Raw genomic sequence first — 12,657 nt, forward strand, 5'->3', positions numbered from 1 at the left:
CTTATGGTATATTCATTTTACATGACAAAGTGCATTTTATGCAGATGAAATTTAGTCTTGTGACTCGTACAACAGTTAGACCCTTAATAATTTTTATATCTAAACATTGATGATATAAAAATTATCTTAGAACGTGATATAACAATTTTAATGGTGCGTCAGAGTCACCGCTCGAGTGCAAATGGTTAATCGTACAGTAAAATACGTCGGATTCTCGTTAACTCGACGCTTCATAATTTTCAGAAAATTAATCAGCTTAACGATCGCGCAACAAGAGAAAACCGAAGCAATCGGACGACGTACTAGACGCGACTGTCAGCCTATTGTTACGCGATGAAATTAAAATCGAGATGACAACCGCGCGAATTTGTGGACCCACGCGGTATGTACATTCTTGAAGAAAATGTTTGGCAAATCGATTTTCCAAAGATTCGCGCTGGAACAGCTCTTCGAGAATCCGGCGTAGGAATTTATCGAGGAATTGACGAGCTCCGATCGATCGACCGTTTCGATGGCGCGATTTCGCTGATTCCGTGGAAACATAATCGGCCTGTAAAGACGTCGGTCTGCCGTTAAAACCGCGCGAAATTCCGTCAGCCGGCGCACTATTTTTCGTCGGATTTACATCGGCGCGCGGGAACGCCGGTTTTCCACGAGGTTATCGACGAACGGAGACCGGAAAATTGATAGCCATAGAAACGGGGACGCCTGCAATCCGTTTTAATTAATGCTTTATTAAACGCACGCGACTTCGCGTTTAATTGTATTTCCACGCGGCTTGTGACCCGGCCGGTAAACCGTCGAAAGGGCGACGTTTTTGCTCCATGGTCGATTTAGAATAGTCTCTAATTGATAGATCTCAATTATGTATCTCGAAATTTCTCTCCGGCTGTGCGTTCCCAATTTTCCGAAATCCAATGTTCGTTCGCGCCGCGATTGAATTCGCCGCGCTCTAATGGGGGAAAAGCCGGGCACGCTCCATGGAAACGTTCTCGTCGTTCTCGTTCCATTATTCTAGCGACTGTTCGCAAACCTTGAATTTTTTCTGCCGTCAATCGGATCTAATAGAAGCGCGTTTGCAGATGTAATCGTTAATCTCTCATCGTATTTAGCCCGCGGCTGCGATCATTCGAACTCCATTCAGCTGAACAATTCAAAACGTGGATTTTTATGCGTTCGCGACATTTTCGACTTTTTCGGCGATCGAAACAATGGAACGGTAAGCAAGAAAATTTCTTATTTTCAATTGGACTACGATACATTCTGTGTAATATTTCACAGACGTCGGATTTTCACTCGTAGAAATGCTAGCCATTTTTATTTGACACGCCAAGTGCCGAAAATCGAGCTCAAATATGTCAACAACAAAATTGATTATATTGGAAGGTATTTTAACTGTTTTGCTAATATACGGTAAAAAACGTAGTAGTATCACCTATATATGATCGACGCGGTAGTCAACGTGCTACTGTAATTTCTGAGAATTTCATGCGTTTGTAACATTTTCGATTCGCTGACACTCGGAATAGTAAAACATTTAGCAGACATCAGCAAGTTTCTTATTTTCTCTAGATCACTATACAGCCTGTACGAAGGTAAACAAATGTACACTTGCACGAGAAATACGTGTAATTTTGCTGCAAATTTTGAACTCTGCCACTTTCTCTTTTTTCACTATTATTTTTATTTCTATTTTTATATTCTTATTTTCTTATATTATATTATATTATATTATATTATATTATATTATATTATATTATATTATATTATATTATATTATATTATATTATATTATATTATATTATATTATATTATATTATATTATATTATATTATATTATATTATATTATATTATATTATATTATATTATATTATATTATATTATATTATATTATATTATATTATATTATATTATATTATATTATATTATATTATGTTATATCATGTTATATTATATTATATTATATTCTTATATTATTTATATCCTTCATTTTTATTTCATTACACAAATTTTCACTGCAAGATGCAACTTCAATTTGACTGCGATTTTAATCTCAATCTTAATCTCAAACCATCCACACAGATACCGCTGGCAAATTTGACTTAAATACCCGCCGACGAGTTTGTGCGGTATCAGAGCGTCCGTCTAAAAACGTTCCACACGTCACAGAGGATTCCCGGAAGCAGCAATTTCCGCGAACCAGAGGGCTCGTCGAAATGGTTCTCATCGGGCGAGGAATTTGCGCGCGCGCGGAACAGCCGAAACGTCCTGGCGCGGCGTCCGCCACAGTATTTCGGTGGGAAACTGACATCGATACCGGCTCTATATCAACCCGGTTAATGTGAGAAGTGAGAAGCGTCAGTACCAGGTTCGCCGGTCTCTAGAGCGGCCTGCCGAGCCCTGATTTTCCACGCTCGCACGGCAAGCCGGCGCTGAGAGGCGGCTCGGCGGATGCGGAGAGCGGAGAACACAGGTCGCGCCGAACAGCCGCATGCATACTTCACGCAATTTCGACGCGACGTCCGTCTACCCGTGGGCTTTATCAATGCAATTCAGCAGGAATCGGCCGGGTCGTCTTCATCGGCCCGAGGCTGGCCCGAGGTCGGCCCGAGGTTGGCCCGAGCATCGCGCGCTCATTGTTCCAATTCCGCGAAGCGCGCGACCGGATAAATTGTCCGGACGTTAGTCTCTCGTCGGCGCAGGGTGGAACGGGGACCGGGAGGAAAACGGACCCTGTTTTCATTAACACGTTCCGTGCCACGTGTACCATCGATGGTACACGCTTGCATGTTTACTTAGTGAACTGAACAAATTGTTTACAAGAAATTTAGAACCGAAGAATCAATTTCCACCGCAAGAATGGGCGTTGATAAGTTTTTGTTACGTTGTTATGTGTACGAGAATTAATAATTGCACGTAATACATCAAGTTTTAGTAAAATATCAAAGTGTGAAGATTCGAGTAAAAAAAGCTCGGCACGGAACGTGTTAATAAATGGCGAACGAACCGGAACCGGCAATGGTGGGGGGATAGTGGTTCAAGGCGACACGCCTTTTATTCCATACTCGCGAGACGATGCCGTTTTTATTTTTGTTGTTCGCCGGTGTATTTTCGCTCGTTCGCGAGAGCAATTCAAACGCGACACCATTCTCTCCCCTCTCTCTTTCTCTCTCTCTCTCTTTTGACCGACGGAGCGTGACGTTCATTTGCGACACGAGGTTCGAGGGCGAGACATTTCCGTCGCGGCCCCTGAATCGCTCTCGCAAGCTTCTTTTCCTCGGAAACAGAAGCTAGTTGTTTGAATAACAATTGTCCTAATAACGAGGAGGTCATAATTTCTCGATGGCCTCGCTGCTTTAATCCTGGAAATGACGGGAGGTCCCCTCGCGCTCACCGTTCGTAAAATTCTCAGGGAAATACTCATTGTCACTTTTGGGTTCGGAATTAGTATTAAAAAATCGGTAATCGGATAACTTTTTGTTTATAAATGCTTGATATACGTGCCTGTGGTTTTGAATAACATTTCTGTACCAAAAATAATTGAACACGTTAAACGCCAACTCTGTTCGTTATAGGCTCAGATAAAAAAGTTAAGAAACGAGAGATTTTCATTTGTTTTGTCATTTCAGGTAATAAGAAAATTTAAAAAGAAAGCATTACAGTCATTGTCTAGTAGACTAGACCCTCTGTAATCTAAAAAAAAATTCAAATCATTTAGTCGAATGCTAAAAAAGTTATCACGTTTTAGAAGGTGTATGAACTTTTGTGGGCTACTGTATACAGTAATGTCTCCCTAATTGACGCTCAGATTGTCCACGAAAATGGACAATTTGAGAAGAGGAGATATTATTCGAGCCTTACAACTCGTTTTTATAGTTACCGGTTGTCAACAATAATGGAGATATCGCTTTGTAACAGAGTTACTGAGACACCCAAATATGAGACACCCCGTATATGTATAAGAGGAAATTATTCGAGTCTTGCAACTCGTTTTTATAATCGTCGACAATTGGTAACTATAAAAACGAGCCATAAAGGCTCGAGTAATCGTATCTCCTCTTCCCAGATTGTCCACTTTTGTGCACAATCTGAGCGTCAATTAGGGAGACATTACTCCATTTAGCTGAAATTTGCGGGAAACCCTGAAACGAACTCTACAACAAAACGTACACACGACACCCAAATATGAGACACCCCGTATATGTATAAGAGGAAATTATTCGAGCCTTGCAACTCGTTTTTATAATCGTCGACAATTGGTAACTATAAAAACGAGCCATAAAGGCTCGAATAATCGTATCTCCTCTTCCCAGATTGTCCACTTTTGTGCACAATCTGTGCATCAATTAGGGAAACATTACTCCATTCAGCTGAAATTTGCGGGAAACCCTGAAACGAACCCTACAACAAAACGTACACACGGTTGTTCCAAAAAAGAAAAATGAAAGTAGATCGCTAAATTCGTCAGATAGTCGAATCGCTGAACGGCTGGGAAAACAGAAAAAAATGTCCCCGCATCGCGAGTAAATATTGTTCTAATCAGCCGCGCGGCGCGATAGTGGCAGACTGACGATCGGTAAGTGTGCGCTGCGCTCCCCTTGATTCGATTCGACAACGTTCATTAATGAACGTGCTCCGTGTATCGGTAGCGGCGCACGATCGCGATATTTACGAGCTCGGGGCTGACGCTGCGGATAATCCGGGGCGCGGGTCCCCGTAATTAAGTTTAGTTATGCGCGGGGATCTCTGGAGGGTGGCAGGCGGACACGCGCGTTATCCGCGAACGGTGTTGCCGGCGACGTACGCCGACGTTATCGATGACGCGAGACTTTTGTTCTCCGCGTTTCTGCGACGATCGAGCCACGTTCAGGATAATCACAGCCGTCGGCTCGTGCTCGGGAACCTTGCAGACGTCTGACGCCGGGACGCGTGTTCGTTGCTTCGACGTTACAACTGGAGCTGTGCGAGTGTGCGTTTTTATGCGCGTTTCGGTGTGCAATAACATAGTTATAAATGGCATCGCTGCATAATATATCCTGGCACGTGTTTCTGAACAAACATCGAACAAACAGGTAAAATTCTAGTAAATTCGGGTAAATTCTCTCCGATTGTCCCTCAGCTTGTGAACAGAAATGGACAATTTGGGAAGAGGAGGCACGATTATTATACAGGGTAATTATGGCATTTCCGGGAAATGAGGAGTTCCTGAGGTGATTTGAAGTAACTTTTCCCTTTACAAAAATTTTTTCCGACGCATCGTTTATGAGTTATTGAGGAAAAACAATGACCAATGAGGTGCGAGCTCGTCTGGCGCTAGCCGGCCGAGGCAATGAGCGGAACTGGGTCGCCTCGCGCCCGCCGAGCTCGTTTCTCATTGGTCAGTGTTTTTCTTTAATAACTCGTTAACGGCGCCTCGGAGAACATTTTTGTAAAGGAAAAAGTTGCTTCGAATGACCTCAGTAATCTCTAATTTCCCGGAAGTACCATAATTTTGGGAAACCCTATATGTGATTATTATATATTATACACTATTACTACACTTGCAGTAAGCAATTTATCGCAAGTCCTTAAACGCCTTGAACCTCGTTTCTCGATTTCAAAAAATTATTTTCAGTAACAATAATACAATAGTAATTATTTTTAGTAGCCGGTCGCGCCGTTCGCCGCAGTGATTTTTCTCAATTCCAGCGAGTTGAATCCGCCGGAGGGACACCGAGGTGGAGACGTTTAACGAGGCCAAAGGCTCGGAAATGTCGTCATCGGGCCAGGGATCCGCGGGAACGAGCGCGTTTACGGCCACGCGTATTATAATATTATAATCGGCTGCATTAACCGGCGTGCGGCTAGTTGATAAGCGCGTAATCGCAGTTGTTTGTTATGCAGCGAATGGGTTCACGGACCGTACGGTGCCGGACACGGTCGGGCTGCTGGCGAAACGTAAAACCCATTCCCCCGTCGGCTAATAAACGGCCGCTCCGTCGAACGGGCTCGAAGTTTCGCTCGCAGGTAATCTGCTTGTCAATAGAGAACGCGCGATTTCGTGCGCGAAGGCGTCCGGTAACGAACGGCGCCAAAGGGAATTCCGTTCGGGAGTTGGTTTCGTCGTCCGGCTACTTATTAACTTCACCAATTAACCCGAATTTTATTGGGAAACTGGCGACCCGAGGGCGGAACTATGGCGGCCCGGTCGCCGCGCGTAGTCGCTATAATTGAGCAACGCGACGCCGCTGCCCACGGACCGTCTGCGATGATTTTTTTTTATCGGTGGTTGCGTGAAATCGAGGTTCGATATTTTTTGGCGGATATTAGTTTCACGGATCGCGATGCGACTGCAAGCTTTTCGCTCGGACTGTTATTTTTTCCCTTTTTTTTCGATTGCATCGCGACAGAGGCGTCTGCAAACGACATTTTCTCCCGGGAATGCCAGATTTGCTGTGAATTTTCGCTGCGCTGGTACTACGCCTATGTAATTCATTGCTACGTCGATGTCAAGGATCGACGAGTCGACGGACGGTCGAATTGCCTTCGAATGAAATGATTGTCTAAGTAGGTCCCACATCTTGTAATTAGTGCAGAAAACTTTCATTTTCGGTACAGTAATTTCTCTCGTAAATGCTAAATTTTGGGTTGCCGTGAATTTCACTCTGCTAGTCCTACGCCTATGTAATTCACTGCTACGTCGATGTTAAGGGTCGACGACGAGTCGACGAACGGTCTAATTGCTTTCGAATGGTAGCGATTAAACAATTTGAAAATATTGTTGCATTACCATCAACCGATTGAAATTACTGTCTATATAGTTTCTATATTTTGTAATTAGTGCAAACAATTTTTATTTTGCCTGAAGATTCGTAGTCGAATAATCATGATCGAAAGAGGTCCTTAATTTCTTTTTCATCGAATTTTTGAAACATCGTAGAAGAGAGAATGTTATGCAATATGGAATCTGATGGAATATTTTTTAATATCGTCTTATTAATTTTATTGTAATTCTATTGTGTTAAGTATAAGTATCATTCCGTTCTCTTTGGACTATAAAAACGAGCCGTGTGGCTCGAATTCCCAAATTGTACACCTATGTTAACCCTTTCGTTACGGGTGCCGATTATAGTCGGCGGCGGCGAGACGACCCGTGTGCACGGGTGCCGACTATAATCGGCGTTCGCCCGACGATCCGTTAATAGAGCGACATTTTCCTTCGCTCTGTCTCGTTAAGATGACTCGTTATCATTTTCTTGACTGCTCGTGAAATGCCGGATGGCTAAAAATAGCCAAAAATTAATAAAACAACTGAATAGTCGAAGCTTTAATTTTGTTTGGAAAATAAGAACCTCTTTTCTTAAGAAGCCCTATTGTGTTAAGTATAAGTATCATTCCGTTCTCTTTGGACTATAAAAACGAGCCGTGTGGCTCGAATTCCCAAATTGTACACCTATGTTAACCCTTTCGTTACGGGTGCCGATTATAGTCGGCGGCGGCGAGACGACCCGTGTGCACGGGTGCCGACTATAATCGGCGTCCGCGCGACGATCCGTTAATAGAGCGACATTTTCCTTCGCTCTGTGTACCAGTTGGAAAAGAAACCGAAATAGAAGGTGCGTTGTTCGCGGTGCAAACGACAAAAGACGCGAGTCTAGATACGAATGCAAAAATTGTAACGTAGGCCTCTGCGTTGACCATTGTTTTAGAATTTACCATACCGAATGAAATTACTAAGAATTATAATTTGATGTCTAACCACCTCAAATTGTATCTTTACTTGTAACAATAGCAAACTTTCTAAATACGTAGATAACTTAACCCTTTGCACTCGAGTGGCGATTCTGAGGCAACACTAAAATTTTTGTATCACGTTCCAAGATGATATTTATATTATCGAAGCTTCGATATAAAAAGATTGTTAAAAGTCTAACTGTCGTACGAGCCACAAGACTCAATTTCATACGAATAAGATGCACTTTGTCGTATAAAATGGAAACACTATAAGTTAGAAAAGTTAATTTAGATGTACAGATGAAATTGCTTCGAGTGCAAAGGATTAATATTCGTACGATATACTCATTTTCATGTTTTTCATATAATACGATGAAACAGTTGTCATGTAGCTCTTAAAAAAGTGTGCGTACAAGACAATCGCAAAGTGCACGCTTCGCGGCTCGGTGCCCCGTTTAGTGGCGTCACTCCAGCGTAGCGGGCTGCCGTAAGGAAAGGGTTAAAACATCTGAAAATGTCACGAAAAATATAAACACTCGCCCTCGAAAAAACAGGCGAGAATTAATATTTCCCGAGATATTAATTAATACACTCAACATTTCGAATTTCGCGAGTAACGGAAACTCGCTCGGCAAGTCATAATTTACATTTCGTATGCAAAACCGAGACCCTTAAGACGACACGCGAGACGACAAGAATGATCGACGCCCGGTGCCCTCGCGGTTCGTTTAGTATTCCAAAACGAAAAGCATCCGAGGGCGAAGAAAAAGTCCGACGACGTTCCCCGACGACGACGAAGTGGAACAAATCGACGTTACACGATCGATGCGCGTAAAATCCGACCGGACCGTTCGAAACGAGCAGCAGCGAGTTGCGAGCGTTCCGCGAACGCGTTGCCCCCGGTGGAAATGAAAATAATTTCGCTCTTACCGCGGCCGTGTCATCCGCAGAGGAAGCTTGATGTTTTCATGGACGAAGCCGCACGGCAAATAAACCGCAGCAACCGCCGCGTTATTAATCTCCGGATTGCCAGGTATCCGACGGGAGCGCGGAACGCCGGAAACGCGGAAACCCTTCGGCCGCGCGTTACGGTAATGTCTCTCCAATTGACGTCCACAGATCGTCCAGAAAAATGGACAATTTGGGAAGAGGAGATACGATTAGTCGAATCTTGCGGCTCGTTTTTATAGTCACGAATTGTCAACAACTATAAAAACGAGTTGCAAGGCTCGAATAATCGTATCTACTTTTCCCAAATTGTTCATTTTTCTGGACGATCTGTGCGTCGATTAGAGAGACATTACTATACGCGGCATTCGACCGTATGATTAAAAGCGGGTCGTTTCGAGGATTTCTTTTTTTTAGGCATTGCGTGCGTAAAATAATTATCGAGTCTAATAATATGTTACCGAATCGTTCAAACTGATCTTACTTTCCAAACAAAATTAAGGCTTCGACTATTCGGTGGTTTTATTAATTTTTGGCTATTTTTAGCCATCCGGCATTTCACGAGCAGTCAAGAAAATGATAACGAGTCATCTTAACGAGACAGAGCGAAGGAAAATGTCGCTCTATTAACGGATCGTCGGGCGAACGCCGATTATAGTCGGCACCCGTGCACACGGGTCGTCTCGCGGCCGCCGACTATAATCGGCACCCGTAACGAAAGGGTTAACATAGGTGTACAATTTGGGAATTCGAGCCACACGGCTCGTTTTTATAGTCCAAAGAGAACGGAATGATACTTATACTTAACACAATAGGGCTTCTTAAGAAAAGAGGTTCTTATTTTCCAAACAAAATTAAAGCTTCGACTATTCAGTTGTTTTATTAATTTTTGGCTATTTTTAGCCATCCGGCATTTCACGAGCAGTCAAGAAAATGATAACGAGTCATCTTAACGAGACAGAGCGATGGAAAATGTCGCTCTAATAACAGATCGTCGCGCGAACATCGATTATAGTCGGCACTCGTACACACGGGTCGTCTCGCGGCCGCCGACTATAGTCGGCACCCGTAACGAAAGGGTTAAAAAGTGGTAATCGCCGAAGCTACATTAAAGATTTCAAAATGAATACAAACCCGAACAAACTAGCTCCGGGGAGTAAAGATTGCTAAATCCAACGGGAGAGAGAAAGGGAGAGGGGGGAGTTCTGAATTCTATAGTCGGCACCCGTAACGAAAGGGTTAAAAAGTGGTAATCGCCGAAGCTACATTAAAGATTTCAAAATGAATACAAACCCGAACAAACTAGCTCCGGAGAGTAAAGATTGCTAAATCCAACGGGAGAGAGAAAGGGAGAGGGGGGAGTTCTGAATTCTATAGTCGGCACCCGTAACGAAAGGGTTAAAAAGTGGTAATCGCCGAAGCTACATTAAAGATTTCAAAATGAATACAAACCCGAACAAACTAGCTCCGGGGAGTAAAGATTGCTAAATCCAACGGGAGAGAGAGAGAGGGGGAGAGGGGAGAGTTCCGAATCCTCGCGCGAATTCTCGTTTCCTTTAATCGTAAAAAGCAGATAGATATCTAGCGCTACAAGGAATTTCCTTCGATTACCATAACAGGCATAAAACCGTGCCACCCCTTTTATCACCGATATTTCCATGATCCGGGATCAAAAGCGTGGCGGATCGCGGTCGCATTGAATTTATTCGCGCAGAACACACTCGAGAGAGAGCCGGCGATGCTCGTGTTCCAGAGAATTTATTCGAACATCGTCCGCGCGGAACTTCATCGTTCCGATACTTTCGTTATTCACGGCGGTTCCGAAAGCCTGCCGACCGCAGGGCGTCGCTACGCCCCCCGCGGAGGGGACGGCGAACATGCTTTCGGTAGCCGGGGATCCATTTCTCCGTGGGACGTATAAAGGCGCGGCGGCGTTTCGGCGCCCGAAACAATGGTGATTCATTCGAGAAACAAAATACGCTCGGCACCGATTAGTCATGCCGCCGCGCCGCGGCGAAGCGTTCTCGGGCTGGCGAAAGTCGGCTGCGAGAAACAATGAGCGCGTATAATTCGCGGCGATATCGTAAATTCGTCGGGAGCACTGCTTCGCGCTCGTAATGGGCGAATTAATAACGGGAGAAGAGGAGAGAGAGAGAGAGAGAGAGAGAGAGAGGCGCCACGGGACCGGCGAAACCTCGGAGAAAATCAATTTAATTGGTTCTTCGGTGTTTGAAACGGTGTGCTGTTTGCACTTCGATCGAACGAGACAATTTCGAAGGTTCTTCGCTAATTTCGACCTCTACGATCGTACGTTCGTTTCATCGATTTTTGCGAGATTTTTTATCGTTCGTCGAATGTGTATAATTGTTAGTAATATTTTCTCAACACTTTGCCGGCCGCTGTCACGCTGGCGTGACTTCTGCTCCCCGACGGTTATCGGCCGGAGACACGTTCGCGTGTCACCGGCTCAGCGCAGCGACGATGTTTCTTAACATTTTTGTAAAATATTAAACCTAAAATTATAAATAATAATATCAGTATAAGTATAATAATAATAATAATAATAATAATAATAATATAAGTATAAGTATGATAATAATAATAATATATATATAATATAATAATAATAATAATAAGTATAAATATAAGTATAATATAATAATAATAATAATAAGTATAAATATAAGTATAATATAAGTAAGTAAATAATATAAGTGATAATTTTGAGATATAAAAACATGCATTAAAATTTATGTAACACTAATTTTAGTGCCATTTTTAATAACAACCATACCCCATGTACGACGGATAGCGTAAATATCACCGTCGCTAGCAGTAGAATCCGCGTGAAATTCGCCGGCGGCAGCGTAAAGGCGACACGAGAAATAAGCGGCCGGCGAAGTGTTAAATACGTTCTTAAATTCTAAAATTCAAATTTTTAATTTTTAAGTTTTTAAATTCCAAAAGTATGCGACGAGACGATACCGTCTAACTGGACCATCGAAGACGACATCAGCATCGCAGCATTTCTCAACGATTTTCGCATAAGCGATGCACATTCTACGCCGCACGGTGGCACGGATCCCCGAAAACACGAACTAAAGTGAAGTTTTCAACCTTGTGGGAAATGTATGAAACTTTGTATACAGCTTCTCGTATCCATAAACTAACATTTTGCATGCGAGAGTTGCCAAAAGTCGCCACGGATTGTGTTCCAAGCAATTTCATAATGCGGCGAAACGTCTGTTCCAGAACGACTATAAGGGTTCCCCAAAATTATGTTGCTTCCGGGAAACTAGGAGTTCCTGAGGTCATTTGAAGCAACTTTTTCCTTTGCAAAAATTTTCTCCGAGGCATCGTTAACGAGTTATTAGCGAAAAACAGTGACCAATGAGAGGCGAGCTTGACTGGCGCGAGGCGGCCGGTACCCAGTTCCGCTGATTGGCTCGGCCGCCTAGCGCCTGCCGAGCTTGCCTCTCATTGGTCAGCGTTTTTCGCTAATAACTCGCAAACGAAGCTTCGGATTGCATTTTCGCAAAGGAAAAAGTTGCTTCAAATAACCTCAGGAATCCCTAATTTCCCGAAAGTACCATAATTTCGGGACACCCAGACGCGATGCACTAATATTTCGACAGATTGTATCCGGCGATTGCGATGTTTGCAGAATCTCCGAGAGCAGCGAGCTCGACGCGAAAAGCTGACTAAATTGTTCCGGTAAGAACGCGAATCTTTCACCTCGATGAAAATCGCGGCCGACAATAAAAACTTTCCGGCGTGGCGTCGCGGTGAAATCGTTCGAGCGGCGACTTCGAAAAATCGAATGAGAGACCGCGCTCCGATAACAGTGGCGAAGTTCCCGCGAATAAACACCCGGAACTTGTTATTGCAGTCGGAATCGAATCTCTCAGCGCCGGTCCCGACTATCCCGATCCTCTCCGCCGGTATTAATTTACCGTGAAGACCACCGAGGAGTATCGTCGGCTATAACATCGGAC

The 12,657-nt window shown here is 43.6% G+C and overlaps 1 protein-coding gene across 19 annotated transcripts in view; it reads right to left on the bottom strand.

The window, feature by feature from the left end:
- rg (A kinase anchor protein rugose) overlaps positions 1 to 12,657 on the bottom strand; it is a 451,984-nt gene that overhangs the window by 396,141 nt on the left and 43,186 nt on the right. The window lies entirely within an intron of this gene.

The sequence above is a fragment of the Megalopta genalis genome, chromosome 4 (genome assembly GCF_051020955.1).
Source record: "Megalopta genalis isolate 19385.01 chromosome 4, iyMegGena1_principal, whole genome shotgun sequence".
Classification (NCBI taxonomy): Eukaryota; Metazoa; Arthropoda; class Insecta; order Hymenoptera; family Halictidae; genus Megalopta; species Megalopta genalis.